At 46.9% G+C, this 21151-nt stretch overlaps 1 protein-coding gene across 3 annotated transcripts in view; it reads left to right on the plus strand.

Annotated features, from left to right (window-relative positions):
* Nucleotides 1-21151, plus strand: part of BCL9 (BCL9 transcription coactivator) — a 1044334-nt gene that overhangs the window by 122643 nt on the left and 900540 nt on the right. The window contains exon 1 of one of the 3 annotated variants that reach the window (XM_069635995.1): nt 9175-9287. The exons of the other annotated variants lie outside the window; for them this stretch is intronic. The gene's annotated coding sequence lies outside the window, so the exon portion shown is untranslated. Of the gene's footprint in view, nt 1-9174; nt 9288-21151 lie in introns of those variants that run through there. 3 annotated transcript variants of the gene reach the window in all.

Genomic DNA, 21151 nt, shown 5'->3' on the forward strand with positions numbered 1-21151 from the left:
GGCATGACCAAAACATATGCACCATGCCCACATTCTCCATCATATTTAGGGCATGCTTGCCGTCCTGCATTTTTAAACCTAGATATCCTTTGGGATGTCATATACGCTCTGTGCGTGATATACATCTGTATCTGCTTTAGTCTAGCATTCCTCGACGCCTTCCTATGATACCCTTGGGCTCGTTCTCCCATCCCATCATCCATCGGGGCTCCCACTTCTCCTTCCCAGTCTTGCCTCAATTGTACTACCTCCTTCCCCACTTTAGACAGCACCATCTCGTATATTCTAGATATCCTGTGTCCCCCCTCTGCTATGTCATATATTAAGTCTATAGTCGCATGTGGTTCTTCCTCCAGTACCAGTTAAGGCCACATTTTCTTAATTCTCCGCACCGGTCTATGATCAGTGATATACTGGCCTGTATGTAGCTCTGTTTCCTCCCTCAACACCTCAAAAATCTATTATGGTCCCCTCTTGCCAAATATCTCCCATGGTCGCTATCCCAACCGGTTCCCAATGGTTTCTGATTATCATCCGTAATTGCTTTTCTCCACCCGCTAGTGCAACCAGTGGTATTTGAGGGGAACACGGAGATGGCTTCTCTATCATCTGGCAGGCCCTGTGCCACATCCTCCATCCAAGTAGCATCATCTTGGGACGCCCTTCCACTTCTGCTTTGGGCAGCCACATAATTTCTCTTAAGTAAAATGGGGCACAATCTTGTCTGAACAACCTGGATTCCGAGGTACTCTCCTCTGAGAGCCATTTGGCCACGTATTGCAGCTGGCCTGCTACATAATAGACTTCATAATTAGGCAGTTTAATACCCCCACTCTCATAGAAATTCTGTAGCTTCCAGAGGGCCACTCGTTTTCCATGCCACAGGAAGTCTCTACACATGCTGTCCAATCTAGTGAAGAACTTCGTTGGTATCCAGTACAGGATGTTCCCAAAGTAGTGTAGAAGTCTAGGCAGGACCACCATCTTCAACATCGCCCCACGCCCCATCATTGCTAAAGGCAGCTTTACCCAGAATCTCGTGCAATTTTCGAATTTCTTAATGGCTACCTCTGTGTTGCACCTATGCTCCTCTTCCACCGTGTGGTATATATGTATCCCTAGATAGCGAAATGTGCTAACCACCCATGGTATCTAACACCGGTAGTTGTTTCAAGGGGATCCCTTTATATACGCCTAATGGGAACATGCTGGACTTCTGAGGGTTCACCGCTATACCAGACATCCCCGCATATCTTTCCATCACTTCCAAAATATATTGGAGGTTTTCCTCCGGGTGTCAGATACAACAGCACATCATCTGCATATAAGGATATCAGATGTCGTTCACCCCCCACAGCGATGCCCATCGTGTCATATTGTTGACTCAAGTAGATCGCTAAGGGTTCCAGGGCCAATATATAGAGCATAGGGGACCACGGGCAGCCTTGTCTGGTACCCCTACGGAGTTGCCACCTTTCCGATATCCCTGCTCCAGTTTTAACTCTGGCTAGCGGTTCACTGTACAACATTTTAACCCACGGTAAGTATCCAGGACCCATCCCATAGCCAGCCAGGGCCGCCAACAATCATGGCCATTTGACAGAATCAAAGGCCTTTATTGTGTCCAGTGACACAATTGCCAGTTCACCTTCATTCTCGTTTCCATATTCAATGACTATGGAGCCTTCTAAGATTGTTGGATATATTCCTATTGGGGACATAGCCTGTCTGGTCAGGATGTATTAATTTACCAATGACCCTCAATCTATTTGCCAAAACAGCTATCAGTATTTTACTGTCTTGGTTTAACATTGATAGGGGTCTGTATGAACCGCAGCTTTTGCCCAGGCTTATTAGGTTTGGGTAGCGGTATTATAATCGCTTCTCTCAGTGACTCTGGCAGTCTGCCCAGCTCATATGCCTCATTCAACATATCCAACAGCGGGGGAAGCACCTCTCCTTTAAATGTTTTATAGAATTCACTTGGGAGTCTATCAGCCCCCAGGGTCTTACTAGTGGGCAACTGTCTCACCACCTCCTCTAGCTCCTCTAAAGTGATCGGTGCATCCAGCTCCTCTTTCCTCAGTACTAATCTGCGGCATTCCTATGTCCTCCAATGTTTCTATAATCGTTGTGCAATTATCCTCCCCATCATCTCCATATAGCCACCCGTAGTAGTCTGCACACTCCTGGTTAACTCCCTCGAGTATCAACCACCCTTCCGTCTTCTCTTGTTATAGTCCTAATCGTGGGTCTAGGGGTTTCATTCTTATATAGCCATGCCAAAAGCTTCCCTGGTTTATCCCCTCCTGCATGCTGTCTCTCTATATATATTTTTTGTAGTTGAGGTTACACAGTCTCTCCCAGTGCCCAGCACATTTCTGATGCAGCCTGAGTATAAATTCAGTGTCTTCTTTAGTATTATTTCCTCCCTTTCCAATTCACCCTCTGATTCCCGCAGATCAGCTAGGATCCCTCCTTGCAGTCCTTTAGATTTCGCTATAGCTACCCCCCCTCATCACAACCTTGAAGGGCTCCCACAATGTGCCCGCCGAGTCCACACTGCCAGTATTTGTCTCAAAATAGTTTAAAATTTCCTCCCTCATATCCTCCCTAAAGAGGGGGTCTCTCAGCGCCTCTGCTCTGAGGCGCCATGTCGGTATCCTCGCCCTCGGGGGACGATATTGCCATCAAAGCGAATGGTCCGAAAGGACTCTCGCTTTATATTCAGCTTGCGTGATCTCTGTCATTATCTCTGGTGTGACAAAGACATGGTCTAGCCTTGTATGTAATTGCTGCGGGGCAGTAAAATGCGAATATTGCCTCTCTTGGGGGTGTCGCGCCCTCCATACATCTTCATACCCAAAGTCATTCAGCAGTGTCTGCAGCGCTTTAGCAGCTGGGGCAGGTCTATCCATTTTCCCATCTGATCTATCTACCTTAGGGTTTAATACGCAGTTAAAGTACCCCCCCACCCCCCCCCCCAGATCACCGTACTCCCCACATACATGCTGAGGTTGTTGCACAATGTTTTAAAATATGCCACTGTATTTTGGTTCGGGGCATACGTATTTACAACGCTTATCTCCCTATTTTACACCAATCCCTTCATTATGACCATCCTCCTGTCCGTCTCAACCAGCGTCTGTAGCAGCTGAAATGGGACGTGTGGCGCCACCCAGAGAATCACTCCCCTAGCAAACGCCGAATATGACGAACCCACCACAGTCCCCTTTCATTTCTTCCCAATCATCTCCATCTTGTCTCGCGCCAGATGCGTCTCTTGCAGTAAGGCTAGATCTATCTTCTGTCTACGTAGGTATAGCATGACCCTATTCCTCTTCAAATAACATAACTATTGCCCCCCTGATGTTCCAGGTAATTACTTTAAGGTCCCCCATGGCATGGTAAGAGTCACTCCTCCTTTCTCCTGTATAGTCCAAATCCAATTGCTTTACTCGTCTATATAGGCTCGTTTCCCAACTTAAACTCCCCTTAACTAAAAACACAACCCCCCCACATACACTCCCCACCCTCCCACCCCCCCCCCACCCTGCCCAACTGTTGCCCAGCTCCATCCCTGGATCTCATGCACCCCCGCATCTAGCCCTTTCTGGCAATAGCCTGTACTCTCGGCTCAGCAGGGTGAAGTCGCCCTAATGGCCGCCTTACTACTAATTCCTGGGGGTAGGTTGCCTTAATCCCTGCTGCTCCTGCTTACTTCAAATTCGCTACGCCTAGTGCCACACAGTTCACTGGTGCATTTTGTTCACTATATTCCAGTCCAATAGGGTCAGTGAGTTCCAGTTGCGATATGTTGTGGCATGCAAAGTTACATTTCGAGGGGGCTGTGTCCTCCCACATACCTTTCTGCCTATTGTGATCAATACTCCATTCGCATGTCCTCGAGGATCTGTAGAACCACCTTCCACTCCGCTGCCACTATGCCGCAGGCCTATATGGCACTTAGTGTTGTGTATACACCCTAATGGGAACTTTTCTGCAGCGCCGGCATTCAGCCTGCTTGGCGCCTTCCTTCTTGTTATGCCGTCATATATCTCCTGCACGCAGCTACTGCTCTGCGCGAAGCCCCACCCCCTCCACTGCACACAGTCAAATGTTTTATATTGTATTGAGCAGGGAGCGTACATGTGCTGGCGAACACGAGCCGCCTCTGGCTAGGGGCCGTGCGAGCACCAGATGCCGGTCCTCGGCCCCTCATGTGCACAGCCTCTGCATTTGTGTCCCAGATCCGCTCACCGCTCCGAATAGCAAAACAATGACCCAGTGTTTACGTGAGCAGCCTCCGCTCACCACATCAAAGGCGATGCATGCGAACGCCAGAGCTCCATACAGCCACCAAAGGCCAGCACTCTTCTTTTTATCCAGCCGCTCGGGTCTAATCGGCTGCTCCCGCTGCCGCAGCTACGAATCCATTGTTGTCCGCCATCTTAGATACTTTGTCTCTTTACGGCCGTAGTATTCAAAATCCGTTTCCTGCCTGGTATTGCACCTGATTTACTTGCTTTTCATAGTGATTGCTGGGCACCCGTTCGCACCCCTGTGCTCTCATTCCTGAGGCATAGAAGTCATTTTTAAAGCATAGTTTTGTGGATCTATATCGGATCCACAGGAGCTGCTCAGCAAGGCACGTCCTACACTATGGCTAGATTGCCACGCCCCCATCTGACTTCTTTTACTGTTTATTTTGACTTTGGCTGTGCCATTGGGATTCTTAAGTGGTATGCATGGTGTTGTTTTGCCCTTTGCTGTCTCCTGCTGATGGAAGATAGGTTCTAATATAAATTTCGCACTGAGTTTTGGTTTTACTCCTATGATTTCTTTGGGGGTCAAAGACTTTACAGTTGGTGAGGTCACTGTTGATGTTAAATCGATGTTAAATCGATGAAAGGAAGAGTTTGGGTGCCTTCTGACTTGGAAAGGTATCCTTGTTTGACATGATTGTCTCATGACCGATGCGCCTTCTTGGGGGCTTAAAGCTAGTTCTGAAACCGGGTCTACAGGGTTTTGCTTTAGCTCTAGTGCCATGATATACCCTTCAAAGAAGGTCAATTTGGTTAGCATCGTTGCTTGAATCGACGTATGATCTTTGAGTGCGTCCCCAATTGTCTCGTACAATTTGGTAAAAGGTGTTAAGGCAATCGTTATTGCCGACATCAGAGTGCACATATCTGTTTTTTTTCGTTGCGTTTTTTTAGGTGTAGCTGGGCTTTGAGAAGATGATCTGGTCTTTGCTGGAGATAATGGCCGCATAATTGGTGTACCTGTTAAAGGCGGCATTGTATTAAGTTGGTCTAAAGAATATCTTTGAGGGCGGTTGTAACTGTCCAGATTTGTGTAGAAAGTGTAAGGATTTCTCAAATTGCAGTCTGTTTTTCATTTTCTAAGTATACTTTCTCATAAGGGTTTCCCGGATTTCCTTTGTTGGGCCTGTATATCTTTTCTGAGACTGAGGGTGTTGAATTTTCCGCCTGCTCAGTACTATTGCCACACTCGGCCAGGTTGTCCTTTAATCCTCGATTAGAAGTCGAAACACTCAGAGGTGTATTTAACCTAGTAGGGGACTTCTTCCCAAGGAGGCGTGGGTTGGGGCTCTTTGAGTTGGAAGCCCCCACCTTCGTGTTTCCATCTGGGGTAGGACTCCTTTCTTGCAACTCAATTTGTAGGCCATTTTTGTTGCAGCTTGGTGCTTCGTGCTGGAGGGGATTGTGCAGTTCAGGAGTATCCGTTTCTTAGTTTATCTTCGAAGGTGTTAAGGAGAGCGTGGAAGAAAGATTTGTCTGGTTCTGGCTCGCAGGTTGGTAGGGCACTCTTTAAGGGTGCAAATGCAGGCAGAGTTTTTCCTTATTCCTGCTTATTTTGTGGGCGAGATAGTCATCACCTCTCGGTGAAGGTAAAGATTTTTGAATTGCAGTAGCCAATTTACGCTGCTTTGGTGGTGGTATGTTCTCATGTACTGCTTCAAGGATTTCGGCATCTGTTAATTCTTGGCATATTTCTTGCATTGCCTTGGAGTGTTTACAAAAAAAGTCTGATAGTAATTTTAGGGGGGTTGAGGTTTCTTTATCCCCTTTCTTATAACCTTTTGACCCACACGGCCAGATTTGTTGGTCTTGCCCTGTTTTTGACTCACCCTTTGCCTTACAGGTGGTTTTATTGTTTTGTTGATTTTGTGTGGGGCCTCAATTTCTTCAATCCAATCTCCCACTTTCCGTAATCTTTTTTTGGTTTTGTGGGGCACTCTGGTCCTTTTCATGGTGGGCTGTGTAAGGTGTAATTTCAACGTTGTTTGTTGCGCTGCCCTGCGCTTCAGTATGTTCAGCAGCCGCTGGACTAGCATGGATCAGGGCTTTTACCGTTAATGCAGTAGTAGGTGGAGCCGAGTCTTTGGTGCTTTCACTTTCCATGGGATACGCGGGACGCACTACGCCAGGCGTCTGCGCAGATGAAAGATTCAACGGTTCAAGCGGTTTCGATCAGCAACAACCGACTCCTCAGTCATCAAGTTCCCTCGCCGGCTTCTCAGATGACTATCCCTCTTGGGTGGAGCCCAACCAAGGGGCGGCCCACGAGGGGGGTCCATTCCCGCCCGTCCAGGCAACGTGCGGGCCTGCAAACCCAGAGAACTCAACGCTGCCCCCGGCTCCCGGAACCCCCCCCCCCCCCGCTCCGGGGGACGGCGGAGCTTCGGGGGAAGCTGTACTAGCGTGAGTCTGGGCGGGGGCCATGGAAGAGGCAGACACTTCTCCGCGGGGCTCACTTGAGGCGAGTTTGCTCCAAGGGGGGGTTCCTTGGCATGATTGTGTAGTGGGTCGCCACACGATGTTGGAGCTTTATGGTTTTCACAAGAGTCTGTGGGAAGTATTAGCGTGGCATTTCCCGTATTGAAACGATTTTCAACATTCTCGACACTCGAGAGTTCAAATTGTTGGAATTCTGCTGTAATGTTTGTATTTTCAATTAGTGGCTCAATGCGGGAGCGAGAACTCCTCAAACAGCGTCCTGTGTCGTCTTCTAGGACTAGAGAGGGAATCGGTGGGGCGGCCATTTTAGCAGTCTTTGCCGTCTTGCCTGGCATGACTGCAAGATTGCCACTCACTGCCACTCGCGTCCGCTGCGCGGAGTGAGTTTTTGAAGTGGTGTCAGGAACACGCCTCCACTGTAGACTGGGACAAAACACTGGAATAGCAGTAGCAGACTTCAAGACTGCCACTCACCGCCACTCCACCATTGTTTTATTCCACCCCTTCTTCTCCTTATTTAACACAACCTCAGTATTGCTCTAAATGTACCAGTCATATATTAATGTCCGCAGGCTCCTAGTTATTTAAGTCACCTCCAGGGTGTAGGAAGAATGTGTGCCATCCCAAATGGGTATTTACTGATTTAAAGAAACTGAGAAAGTGTATTTTTGTGTTACTGCTATATGAATAAGGCTTATTCAACTGACTGTTAAATTAATAGTGTTTACTTGTCACTGTGAATCTCTGTAACAACCTTACTGCTCACTTTGACCCCTCTTGAGATGAACCTGGCTGCTCAGTCACTCTACCAACTTGTGTAGTACATGCTTACTCCAAAGGTTGGGTGAACCATTGCCAAGAGGACAAGGCTGGTGCAGTCTCCCACAGGGTACTGCATACAATCTTGCCAAACAAGGGCACAAGTTTGTGTGTATGGAAGAGTTACCGCTTTGAGATTTGTTTCTTCAATATTAGCACAAAAGGAATTGGTCACTTTTCCACAAGGCCACGCTGGGACAAGAAAAGAAAGATGAACTACTCCAACAAAACACAGCATTGGCAGATATTTTTATGGAAAGTAGAAGTGTAATATGCAGACTCGTGGTTTTCACTTAGGGCATTTTATCAAGGCATATGGTTCAACCTGTCCTTGTTAGGAGACCAAACTGGCGAATTGCTCAGGTGAAGTTGGATAATCCAATGTAATGCAGTGGTGGAGAGTCGACAGTGTTTTACCATTGGTTGGCAATCTGGTCACATGTGGCGAGTCTGCAGATGGCCGAGGAAAGCAGCCTAACCTGTTGCGGCCTGTAGGTCCATTAGCGGCGCCGGGATGACTGGTTAGCGACACTGCAGTCACCTTGACCCCAATAAGTAGCAGTATTTAGCAGGCAGGCCCTGACCTCGCAGAGGAGCATGCCGCAGTCTAGTTCGGCTGCGTGACCTGCCTGTGGCCTAAAGGGTGAGCTGGCTGCCGGATCACAAGAGATCTTCTCTTTTTTTTGGGCAGTTAATAGAGCGAGAAGACAATTTAATTACAGCGCTGTTCAGACCAGATCAATCCTCTACACGCCGCCTGAATGGCAGTGAAATGACTGCTTTGCTGCAGGCAAAGTTGCCAATTCAGTCACTGTCAACGACATTTATAAACCTTTAAACTTCTAGCAATATCCAAGCAGAGGGTGTAGAGAAGTCGCGAGAGCCCCGCTCTCGCGAGATCTCGCGGAACCGGAAGTCCCGCCCCCGCGCGCTCCGCGCGCATTACGAGCCGGGCCGAGGACGCGGAGAGAAACGCCCTGCCGGCTCCTCTGAGAACGGGGCCCGCAGCTCAGTTGAGGACGTGAGCTGCACTCGGCAACTCCCAGCCACTTCAGGCCCGTTGGCCTTAGTTCATAGAGACACGCAGTTTGCGTGTATTTGGGACCGGCTGGAAATCCATAAATAAAGCCCTTCCAGCAAACCAGCAAGTCTCCTGTCTTCTATTACTGCATTATACTACAGAGGGGTGGGAGGCAATTTGCCCATTCACTCGCTTTGGTGCAGTAAGCCATTTAGGAGGGAAAGTATTTTTTTTTCTTCTTTCGTTTTCACTATAAATCATTCGTCGCCCCCTCCACTTTATACTCATTGTGGAGAGGTGGCATGTATGTGAATTCATTCATAACTCGTTATGTTATAAGGTGACTCATGCACACTAAATGCATGATTTTTATCTTCCGGAAGGAAATGTGATTTAACTGTGGCGTTTGTACCCTACTTGGTTTTATCATAAAAATCGAAATTTAGTCAGTCTCCCATCCCCATGATTCTCCTTTTCGGTGCCTGCAATTCCACGACCGCCTAGTTGTATCACGTCTGTATTTACTTTAGAAATCCTCATCATATTTCCTTGCCATTCTTGCAGAATACAGCAGTGCCTATTGGATGTGTGAGTGCAGTACGGACCGACATGGCTCCCCTATCGACACTGGAGACAGCCGGTTGTATGATTAACATCTTGGTGGCCAGTCCCAGGTTGAACTGGTGAGTACTAGCGTCACCTGGTCGCTCCTTGAGCCGTGTGTTGCTTCCAGTATTTGCTGGATGTGAGCCAAGGACTCTACTTTAACATCGCCATCTTTACCGATCTTAAAGGCGAGATGGCTAAGCAGGCCCATGAAGTGGGGATCAAAGCTACTTTAGTGACATGCCCTTAATGCGCTGATTGTTCAGTCTCCTTAGGTTTCCTCTTTATTTTGTTGTCCCTAACTGGTCTAACTTTAAACCATTGGTAGTTTTGTCAAGGTCCACAACATGGGTTTACGTTTAACAAATATGCTTTGAAGACGATGATTGCAGCAGAGCAAATAATCACATTTAATACCTTGTGCACAAAGTCCTTTCAGAACTACTGGAGTCTGTGTTTGGGCGACCCTTGGCAAAAAGCCAAACTGTTGGCGCTGCCAATACTTTACACGCGTGGCTAACACTAGTGTGTCCTAAAGCTTTGGAAATTATCCATTGTAAGAGGAATTCAGTACGCCAAAGATGCCCTAGCTAGAGCCTGTGTGGGCTTTCATGAATGGGGCGGGGCATAGATCAGAATGTAATCTGGACGCTGAGGTTTACACAGAGGAATTGTGTTTGACTCCACGAGTGGAAGGGCCTCGGTTAGGTGCTGATTAAGGGCTGTGCTGTCCGTTTGAAGTAGAACCAGAGTTTTCATGAGCAGATGTACAATCCTTTTTTAGCAGGTCGTCACAGGGCTGTGGGGGTTTTAGCAGGGCTCACACTTGGGATAGATTCTGGCTCCGTAATAACCCACAAGATGCCTAACATTTGTTTATTCATGTTTTCCTTTATTGGTACTTACTTTTGATCTCTCGCCACCCGCCCCACGCATAAAATATGCAGGTTTGTGTTTTAATTCTGAAATGCCTCATTTTTAGGTGCAAGGAAAATTCAGACAGAAGACCTTTAACTTTGGACTTGACATGCACCCTTAACTTTAGTTTTGCTAGGTAGATAATTCCTTCCTTATAGGTCAAGTTTGGCATTTTTCTTATTTTAAATAAACTTCATTAACTATAACCCAATGTAGTCCAAGTCCATCTTTCTGGTTCGCCAAAGAGGGCAATCTGTTTCTGAAAGTGAGATCTCATCAGATCCCACTTTCATAATGTTCCTTGCTGTGACTGCCTCTTGAAATTCCCAGTGGTGGAAGGTTGGGCACAAAGGTCATGTGTATTTCACAACTGCTGGAGCGTGAAGTTCCAATAGGCAGAGGTGGCTTTAACAGTCTGCAACGTAAACACAATCCTGTCTGGTTTTGAGATGGTGGCTACTGAGGTTACACAATAACACTGCCACAAGCATTGGATGTCCTATCGGTAACTTGGTGATCAGTGTTTCATGCAGGACAGGCCTGGCTTGTATTTGCTCTGTCCTGGGTGTACACACAGCCATGTTGGGTCCATCCAGGAAGCTTTTTACGTCGTCCCACCCTCACCCACATCCCCACTTCCTCCAGGGAACAGAACCCTCCATGGAAAGCCCCCTGGGAACTTGTTCTTCAAAGACAGTCCTGCCATTTTGAAGGCTATCTTGCATCAGGGTGTTGATTACTGGAGACCGTGTGATGCAGGCAGACTGAGTAAGAGGAGGACCCCAGAAAAGATGGTCAGACCACAGAGTTGGGTCATGCCATCCTGTTTTTTTTCCTGTTTTTTTCCCTTAGGGCTCACAAACGTTATGTATCCATGCCCATATTGATGCAGAGAATCCCCTCAGTAGATCACCTCAGCAGGCAAAATACTGTTATAGCAGCTTGGTTTGGACCCTTGACAACAGGCTTGCTCTCGAGCAATCTGCTGTAGCATTTTGGCTATGAAAGGGGGTGGGCGGGGCCCCCGTGAGTTGATTCACCTTTTGAAACGCTTTTGAAGGATTTACTGGATTGAGGGTAGTCTACTCGGTCCTCTTCCTTGGAGCTCCTGTTTTTCTCTCTGGCAGAGGAAAGTGCTTCTTCCTTACCATCTGAAGGGCCCATTTGTGATGACCTGCTTGCTGGGACAAGGCCTACTGAAACAAACTGGTACAGAGTCCTGCATGTGCGCACACAACCTTCCTGGCTGGCAAGAGTAGAATAATTGATTGGATTGCCCTCCACTCCCCAATCCCCTGCACACTCCCACCTGAGACGGACTGGTTCTCCCAGCAACCACTCAACTAAGGAAGTGACTCCTGGCTCTCCCTGAGTCTCCAAACCACCTTGTTGTTGGTTGGGTCCCCTTCAATGCCGTCCAAAAGGACTACGTTATTTAAAGGCTTGCATGAACATAAGAAAAATATTGCTTATCCATGCGCCCCTGAAAAATTAACCCATCTCATATTTTCTTTTAGCTCTTGATATCGTTGGAATGGAAGCAACCATCTGCTTCGAAACACATTCCAATTAATTTTACACATTAGAATGAACCAACCTTTTCTAGATCTTATATGGTCTGCCTGATGGGATGACCTGCAACCATGCTATCACAAAAAATTCCCTCCAAACCCCTCCCGGTTCATTTCTCCCTGTTATTTTTATTTTTATTTTTATTTTTTTCTGTTTTATCGCATGCATCCTTCCCCCAAACCCCTGCCCCCTAAACCTGTTGTCTGTACCTTGCTAGATTTCTACTTTTCTTCTGTCGACTAAGGACTGGAGGTCTCTGGCATGGGCACAGTGAAGCCTGGGTACTGGGACTACTTCAATGGTGATCTTGGTGCTGGTGTGATGCGCTCTTGTCGAGCTTGTGGAGAAGTCTTGCTGCTTAGTTCTGTATCCATTGTGTGTTTTTTTTTTTTTTTTTTTTTGGGTAAGATATCCTGATATGCTGAAGTAGATGCTGTTAGCATAGTCTAGGTGCAAACATTATTCTCTGTTTTGGATAGTGACTTTTATGGCTGGCTTATAGCTTGCAGTGTCTCTCTTCAGCAGTATTCTCCTTCTCGAATGGCCTCCCTGCCCCTCTTAGACTTGAGCCAGATCTCCTAATGTTCCAGAAGCTTCTCGGGTCACCCCTCTTCTCTTCTTCCTTCTCTCCCTCCCCTAATGGCCCCCTCTGTTGCATTGACTAACTGCCTGGTTCCTTTTGATTCATGCAGGGCACCATGCCCCCCTCGCCCAGTAGACCGCAGCACCTTGGTTCCCCTCCACCCTCTCGCTGGAAAATTGACATTTTTATCTAAATATTTTTAATGAAACAAAATACTGAATGTTCTTTCTTTTGGGGGTAAAAGGGGTCTCCCCAAGCCCCTTATTTCCCTTTGTTTATAATCCCACACAACCCCCTCTCCACCCGTTTTAAACACTAAACCCGATTCCTTTCTTTATATATGTTTAGATAAAAAAGTTATTTGTGATTATTCATTCAACAAAATCACTGCATACTCATCTTGCCCAGGGGCCCTCTTCCGCCTCCTGCCCCACTCCCTCAGCACGTGTGCTTTCTTAGCATTGGCGCAATCCACTCCGATTGCACTCTTCACCCCTCCTCCTCTCTCACCTGCACTTCTTGTTGCTGCACTTGTATGATCCGAATGACCATACCCAGTAGGGCCGTTTTTGTTTATTCTTCATCCCTGCCCATCCACCCCCCTTGCCTTGTTGTACCTTGAAACACCATTTGCTGTATAGGGGCATTATAAATACCCAATAAATACATTTTGTTTTAAAACTTGAATTGAGGAATTGCTTTCCAGCAAAGTTAAGAAGCCATGGCTTAATAAAATGCTTTATTTACTCATAACATGATACAGGTCATTCCATCTCAAAAAGAACGGTGCACTAATCCAACCCTGTTTAATAAAACTCCATTCCAAAAGTCTAGTGACCACGTGTACCCCCACTGCACCAGTTTCCTGACAGAGCTGCAGCACCTGCTCTCTAGTGGCGCAAAGGAGGTTCAAAGGTTGCATGTGCCCCTTAGAAAGCTGCTGGAGCACAAGGCTCTTGCAGGCATGGGTTGCATTCATGTAAATGCACTTTTGCATCCTTCTTTGGAGGGTTGATAATAGTTGAGTTGGGGTAAGAGGCGTGGGGCTTTGCTTGTTTAAACCCACATCCGGGGGCTCGCTTAAGAACCTGTTCCCACTGACCCCTGAAAAGCAATGAAAGGGTGTTGACCCACGATGGGCCCTTTCCCACCGGAATTGCTTCCACCACGGATTACAATAGTCTAGCCCTGGTTAGCACTGGAACACTAACGTTTACCTACAAAATGTTTGTCGTTCATCCCCGATTGGGTATGAGAACAATACTGTTTTAACGCAATCATTACCTCTCCCTTGACCTTTTCTTCCAAGGTGAAACCCCTATGCAATATCTAGACTCCACCTCCCTGTGGTGTACTCACCTTTATTCCATGTCTTGGAATCCAGGAATTAAGTTTAGGCTGTTACCGACACATACTTTCATTGGAAGACAGGGGGGGGGGGTATTATGAATTTCATTCTTTACTACGACACCACAGCAGCAAGAAAAAACAAGATTTAGTTTTAAAAGTAAAGTTCTGTTTGGTAACAAACTGAAGGGATAACCCCAACCTTAAATGGAGGACCGGTCATGCCCCAGCAATATCCAATAGGCATGGCTCCTCCCTTCTATAACTCCTTTCCTCTAAGATGACATCCTTTTTCGTATCTGCCCACACCATAGACTCCATCCTGAGGAACAAATCGCTGCCACATCAAGTTTTTAAATTGAGATAGAAAAACTCGTGCAAAACTCTCCCAACTATGCCCTGCGACGTCCTTGTTCCTTTACGACTGGGTTGCACCTCATCCTGAAGCTGGCAAAAGACCAAACACACACATGGGTGGGTTGTATAATACTCACCTCCTTGTCGTTTAATAGAATCTAAACCCCCTTCTCACGCTAGTGAGGGACATTATTAATTCTATTGCAAGACAGGAGGCTTCATATTATGCACGTTTAAAGCCCTTGCATTACATTAAAAGCAACCTGTTCAATTTGTTTGTGATGAAGCTCTTGAACGTGGACTCTTTGGACCAATCGGCTGCTCTCAGAATGTGCACCAGACTTCCCCCTCCCAACCACAGGAAAGACGCCTTAGAGGCCATGGCACCCCTAACCGAATGGGTCCCATAAACAGACTTCTATTCCAGCTTCGCTCATGACCCACTTTACCCATCTGGCTATAGTGGCAGCAGATAAAGGTACAAATGAGCAGCTGATAGAAACCCGAAGCTCTAAGCTCCACCATCTTTTGTTCAAAACATTTTAGACTTTGCACCACACACAGCTTAGTCCTGCTGAAAAGAAGGATAGGACACTGAAGAGATCATACATTTAGTCCTCCTGGAAACAAAGATAGTTACCCATTGAGGAGAGTATATTGTATAATCAACATCCAAACCAAAAGCCATTTAATTGAAATAAGGCACAACAACATGGCCAGCTTAGAGGAAAGCTGTTGCAAAGTGAGTTTCTCGTTATCTGGCCAAGACTGAAACAACTAAAGTACTACATTAACATCCCACAAAAAGGAATACTTTCGACCTGGAGGCACTTTGATACAAATGGAATTGAGGGCCTTATGAACTATAAAATGCCTTCTTATTGGTTCACCCTTCACCAACACGTGCCTGGAAGAGTTGGCAGATCTGAACCAATTCATCGTTCTGTACGCTTTACCTTCCTTTAAAAAGCTCTACCAAGAAATTCACTACCTCTACCAGAGGGGCAGAAACAGGATCAATGTGTTGAGCCACGCACCAGCCCACCCATCGACCCCATGCTGAGGAGTAGCCAGACCTGGTGGAAGCTGCCCACGAGTCCTTGATGACACAAAGCGTATTGCGAAAGCCCTCTGAAGCACCAGAAAGAGCTGAAATCTTCCAGGCCATAAGTGAGGTGCCCATGAAGGACCGGGTCGTGGGGGAAGACCCGTTGGGTCTGTTATGATGATATGATGTGGCATTTATAACGCGCCTGTACACAAGTGTTTCTAGGCACAACAAGACAAGGAGGGGGAAACGAGGGAGGACAAAATACGATCTTAGTAGGCCTTCCGTCATTTAAATTGCGCAAGTGTGGGGAAGGGGAGAAGTGCCGAAGGGAATGGGGAAGTGTAGTTAACTCAAAGTGCACCGAGCGGGTGGCTCCTAAGCGCAGAGAGAAGGGACTGTAGGGACAGTAGGGTTGCAGATATGGACCCTTAAGTGCTGAGGAGACCGGAGGCAGTGCAAGGGCAACTGGACATGCAGGAGCATGGGCCCGAGTTCAGAGGGGGACCAGTTTGTGGAGCAGTCTGATGCATCAGCAGGGGAGAGGAAGAGAGAAAGCAGAAGCGAAAAGGAAGTTCTTGAGATCCAGAGGTGGTTCTGCTCAAGTTTGAGAGGGGCAGGGAGGCTGTTCCATAGGGAGACCCCAACCGAGGGGATGAAGAGGGAGAAGACAAGGAACATTGACCACTAACTCAGAGGGCTGGAAACACTTTAGAAGCCCAGAAAGGCATCCACTATTACCAGCGTCGCCCCTTGCCTTCGCACCTGAACTAGGACCTTCGCTATCATGGAAAACTGGGGTGGGGTAAGGGGAGGGGTGGCGTAACACATGCTGTCCACCCAGCTCTGAAAAAAGCATTGGTTGCTAGCGCGTTTGGGTCTGACCTCCAACTGTAAAAGTGAGGCACTTGGCAATTGAGCCTGGACACAGATCTATTGGAATGGCTCCCAGAGAAAACCGATCTTGGCAAACGCCTCCCTGTCTACCATCCAGTCTTTTCTGTCCTGCAGATGCATGGAATTCCAATCTGCTACTGCATTGCTGTACCCCGAAAGGTATTCCGCCTTTAACAGAATGTTCCTGTCCAGGCAATAATGCCAAAAATCCCTTGCCAGATCTGCCAAGTCCTTGAATCAAGTACCACCCAGATGATTGATTGTAACGAACAGCTGAGATATTGTACATCTGAAGGAGGACACAGCAGTTTCCCTGATCCTTGAGGAGACTCTTGCCCACAAAAGAACCCGCTAAAGGTTCTAGACGGTTGATGCAAAGAAAATGTTCCTGATCCGACCACTTTCCTCCCGTGGACACCTCTCCGATACTAGCCCTCCCATGCTGGTGTCTGACTCCAGAACAACATCTGGAGATGGACAAAAAATCGCCTTGCCATTCCAGGCATTCATGTGCCTGAGCCACCAAAGTAGTTCTATCCTAGCTTCTGGGGACAGTTCTAACAGTTGAGAGTAGGACAGATTCTTGCAGAGAGGTTTGGTTTTCAGACTGTGTAATGTCCTGTAATGAAGCGGGGGCTTGAAAAATAGCCTGTATGGATGCCAAAAGCAACCCTACTTCTATGGCCAATTGCCTGCGGGAGACCGTCCCTTTAACAGAAAACTAATCTCCTTGCAGATCCCGTCGCGCTTGATGTCTGGAAGCAAGAGGATGCGCTGCTTTGAATCTATATTGAAGCCCAGAAATTAGATACATTGTGTAGGCTGGAAAATTGACTTTTTTATATTGATGACACAACCCAGATCCTGAGGGAGAGAGACTGCCAATGTCCGATGATACTGAAGTTTGAAACCCCTGTGCCATTTAGGGGCATGTTGTGTAGATCGGCAATTAATTGGATACCCTTGGCTCTTAGATGAGCCCTCTGGCCACATCAGTTTGGTGAAGCACCATGGGGCTGAAAAAAGGCCGAACTGGAGCGATGCAAACTGCAAAGTGCGAGACCTGCACTGGAATTGGAAAAACTCAGGAACCACTAAATAGGCATCCTTGAGGTCTATCTTGACCACCCAGTCTGCTGGGCGAAGAGGATCTCTGAGGAGGTATATGCACTCCATCTTGAAGTGTTGATAAACTTTAAGGTTTTAAATTAGTTTGTGGTCTATCACAGAACGGAACCCTTCCTCTGCCTTGGGGACCAAGAGGATTGTACTTCGGAATTGTGGGGCTGTGAAAGTAGCCTGGACCACTGCCCCTTTGTGTATGAGGTCCTGCACTTCTGCATCAACTGCCGCCTGCTTGGCACGGTCGATGGAGAGGGTAGCCGGGGGCACCAACTGGCAAGAGGTGAGGGGGGGGGGGAGTATTTTGTTTTGTTTGAAACCCCCCCCTCACTGTTTGAAGAACCCAGGGGCCTGACGTGAGCATCTTCCACTGGGGAACAAACCAGTCCATCTCCCCCCCACCCCCAATCCCCTCTGAATCTTAGTGAGAAGAAACACTTAAACATGAGGGGTTACCTGGAGCCGACCTTGCTCTACCACTTTCTCTCCCTAGACATCCATATTGACTGGGACGGGATGAGCCCTGGGAGGGATAGCCAGGGGAGCGAACGCTGTCTCTTGTGGCATTGTCTAAAAGTTTGGGGATGAAAACCTTGCGAATATTGGCCTGTGCCTTATCTAAGGCCTAAAGGTATGATATGAAAGTGTATTTATATAGCGCCTGTACACAATGTATGTACATATGAAGACAGATCTTTCATAACTCGTTCCCCAAAGAGATTTACTTGGGCTTTCGGGCCTGCCAAGCCCTCAGTCATGTCTGCTAATTGAGTCAGTCCGCATAAGTAGCAATGTAAAAAAGAAAAGAATGCAGGACTCCGCGCCATCAAAGTGTGTGTATATTTAATAATATTGCATAATCACACATTAAAAAAGAAGCCCATGTATAACATGTTTCGGCTCTGCTGAGCCTTTTTCAAATCTGGGCTACATAATATTCCACAACAAATCACCATACGTAAATAACATAATATTGTAATAAAAAATATATAATTCACACAAACATGACATAAATGTACAAACAGTTATAAGGTCATATTGCACGTTGCATTATTACATCATGCCGCAATAAGACAATAGATATCATAGTAATAAGCGTATAGCGAGTAGACAGAGAAACAAGGATTGGTGAAAGGGAGGATTCAAGGGTGTAGAAAAAGCAAAAAACCCATCAAAGATGCATATTAATTTCAAAAGATCAAAACATAAATAGACAGAACAAAAGAGGAAAAATTAATCGTTATTTTGAAATCGTGGTAACCAATCCATACTGGTCAACTGACCCCTATAATATCCTGAAACAAAATCAATCAGGTGTCCTTACCCGTATAATCAATCCATAGGACTGATGTCCCTGTAGTAGTAACAGGGTTATATCCCCAGTATAGAGTCTGAAATTAAATAAATGTGAAATCAGGTTTGTCATGGTATAATTATAAAATGTATACTCATTATTGGAATGAAAATCCACAAAGAAAATTATCTCCCTGAATTTGACTCGTGTAATGGGCTTGGGTGTGTGGGGCATATAGCTAATGTGTGCACAATCTTAAATATCATCCTGCCGTCATCTACGGACCATATTGTAAATGCGTTCAAGCACTGTGATAGGCATCCTTCATTAAGCGCGTTCGAAATAGTCACCGACTACGACCAAACTAGAGAACAGGTGTTACACATGACAAATTTTGAGCCCGTATTGCCCTGCTTATGAATAATCCTGTTTACTTTGCAAATTCTGATCAACCGTTAAGATAGAATAATGCCAGTGTAAAGCCTCCTAGGCTTACCTGATTCCTGCGAGCAGAAAGTCACACGCGTCGGCAAAGTACGGAGCTGTCTGCGTACGCCATCTTGATAACTTTGATGAACCCGGTGACCATGGCAAGGTGAGTAATGTCGCCATGGTGATCTGCGTTAAGCGGTGCGCTACAGTAGCAACCGACGCAAGAAGAGCGTCAGTGGCTATCGTCCATCTTGTAGATGGAGTCCGCCATTATTGAGTGATGTCTAAAGTTCACAACCAAAGCCAAAGTGGCTATAATTACCCTGGATTGATTATTTCAAATGTTGTGATTTCAACAAACCAATTTGTACAAATCTAATATTGGAAATATCTCAGCAAGATAAACAATGTTCTTTCTAATGTGTAAGAAATAACTCTAATCAACGCCCCAGCACGTGCTCACACCCAATCACGTCATACAGTAGTGCTCAGAATTGTCGAACCTAGATCTGGAAATCGTTAAGAAAATCACCATGTACTGATACGTTGTAATAAGAGTACTGGAAAATGCACCTGTTATAGGAAACTTCAGGCAAAGTAACTATACCCATTAACCTGTTATATGCTACAGGTAATCGGGAGCTGAGTCGCTAAGTTACAATGGGCTAACACTACAGGAATGACACCATTTCACTGTCACTGTTGAGGCCTGTGATTGTTGAATTGAAATGGCAAATTGCTTGTGCCTCAGCTTGTTTTAGGATTCTCAACCTGTCCCCACCTCTTTTATTAAGAGTAACCTGTAAGTAGCGCCTTACAGCGTTCTTTAGATATTGCTGTGTTGACATTGCTGAGCAGGCACATCTTTGCACCCACCGTCGGAGGGCGTAAACATCAAGGGGATTCAGAAAAAACAGCCTCCTCTGCCATTTCAAAAATGTGAGTTAAAGGTCCAAGAATAGCCAAAAGCCTGTCTTGGCAACCTCTTAAAGCTTTGTCTACCTCTTTTTTGGGGTCCTTCCCTTTTTGGGACAGGAAGGAAAGCATGCATTAGTCTATTGGGGGGCGGAGAGGGGAAAGGCAACCTTAACGGGAAGAATTGGCCGGGGACACCACAAGCAGAGTTTATTCCGATCTACCTTTGGGGGAGGACGCCTGACCCAATGCTTCAAGAAAGCAGACGCTGCCCCCAATGGATGCCACTCTCGGACCTGGAGTGCTGAATGCGAGACTGGTCAGAGAAAGGAACCCCGCCGTCGTCTAACAATTGAACATGATATCCCTGGGACGGGTTTGTTGGCATCTCCTTTTTGTGCCGCTTAGGAGGGGTATCAGAATCCTCTGAAGCATCCAGAGAGGACGTGTACATGGACAGATTCCTGGGAACTGCAATGCCCCCCCACCCACCCGGACCTAGAAGGAAGGCAAATTGCATGTTTCTCAATTTCCTCTTTAAAGCTCTTCTCAGGCATTCCTCCGGCATTCCTCCCAAGGCGCTTAGACCCTTCCCTGCACTTCCGCGGCACATGAGTCTGTCTGCACATGCTCTGGGACAGGTTGAGGGTGAAAGTATGGAAACTTATTAATGAGTATCAAAAGCGGAGTCCAGTGTAAAATGGAGCTCTTGAAGAGCTGAGTCCATAGTGTCTTGTATAACCCTTGTGACAACCCCCCCGTGGCTGCTAAAGGTACCTCACCAGGGCAGTCCTCTGCCATCAACCCCTTATCACTTTTCTTGGCAGGTCTAACTTGTGTACTTGCATCAGCCGACAAAGGGGTTTCTCCACATTTACTAGCCACCATAGTGTGCCCAGGAAAACTTCAATGAAAAATTAAGAGAGCTTAAGCAGAAGGTTTGACCCTACCATGAAGCAGACTGTTTAAACCAAATTGTGGGGCTGGGTATGAAGGCTGCAAGCCCAAACTGCAACAAGCTTGCTCTCTTAGCGTGTGGGAAAACACACCTACGCCTCATGACAGGCATAGCCTGAAAGCCTAGTGAGACCCGCGAGAACGTGCTAAAGCTTCAAAGTGCGCTGCGAAACAGGCCTGAGTAGGCCACGCACTGGATTCCAGGAGGGGAAAAAAACGCCCACCTGCCTTTTAAAAGTCAGAGGGGAGGAGACCGTTTTCCGAGCAGGAGTGGCAATGTGAACAGTATGGGAATCTGTCCCTAATGAAGGCGCACGTGGTGTCCTGAGCTGCCGGGCTTACACACATGAGGCGGGATAAAGGAACAAACACTTTTCCTTCCTGGCCACAGAGCCTGATGGAAACTGCGACACCAACAGAAGATGAAGTGGTGCGGAAGCCACACACAGCCGAGGCATGCACCACTTACACAATACGCCCACTAGAGCACTAGTTAATT

The sequence above is a fragment of the Ambystoma mexicanum genome, chromosome 7p, assembly GCF_040938575.1.
Source record: "Ambystoma mexicanum isolate Mex_15411 chromosome 7p, UKY_AmexF1_1, whole genome shotgun sequence".
NCBI lineage: Eukaryota > Metazoa > Chordata > Amphibia > Caudata > Ambystomatidae > Ambystoma > Ambystoma mexicanum.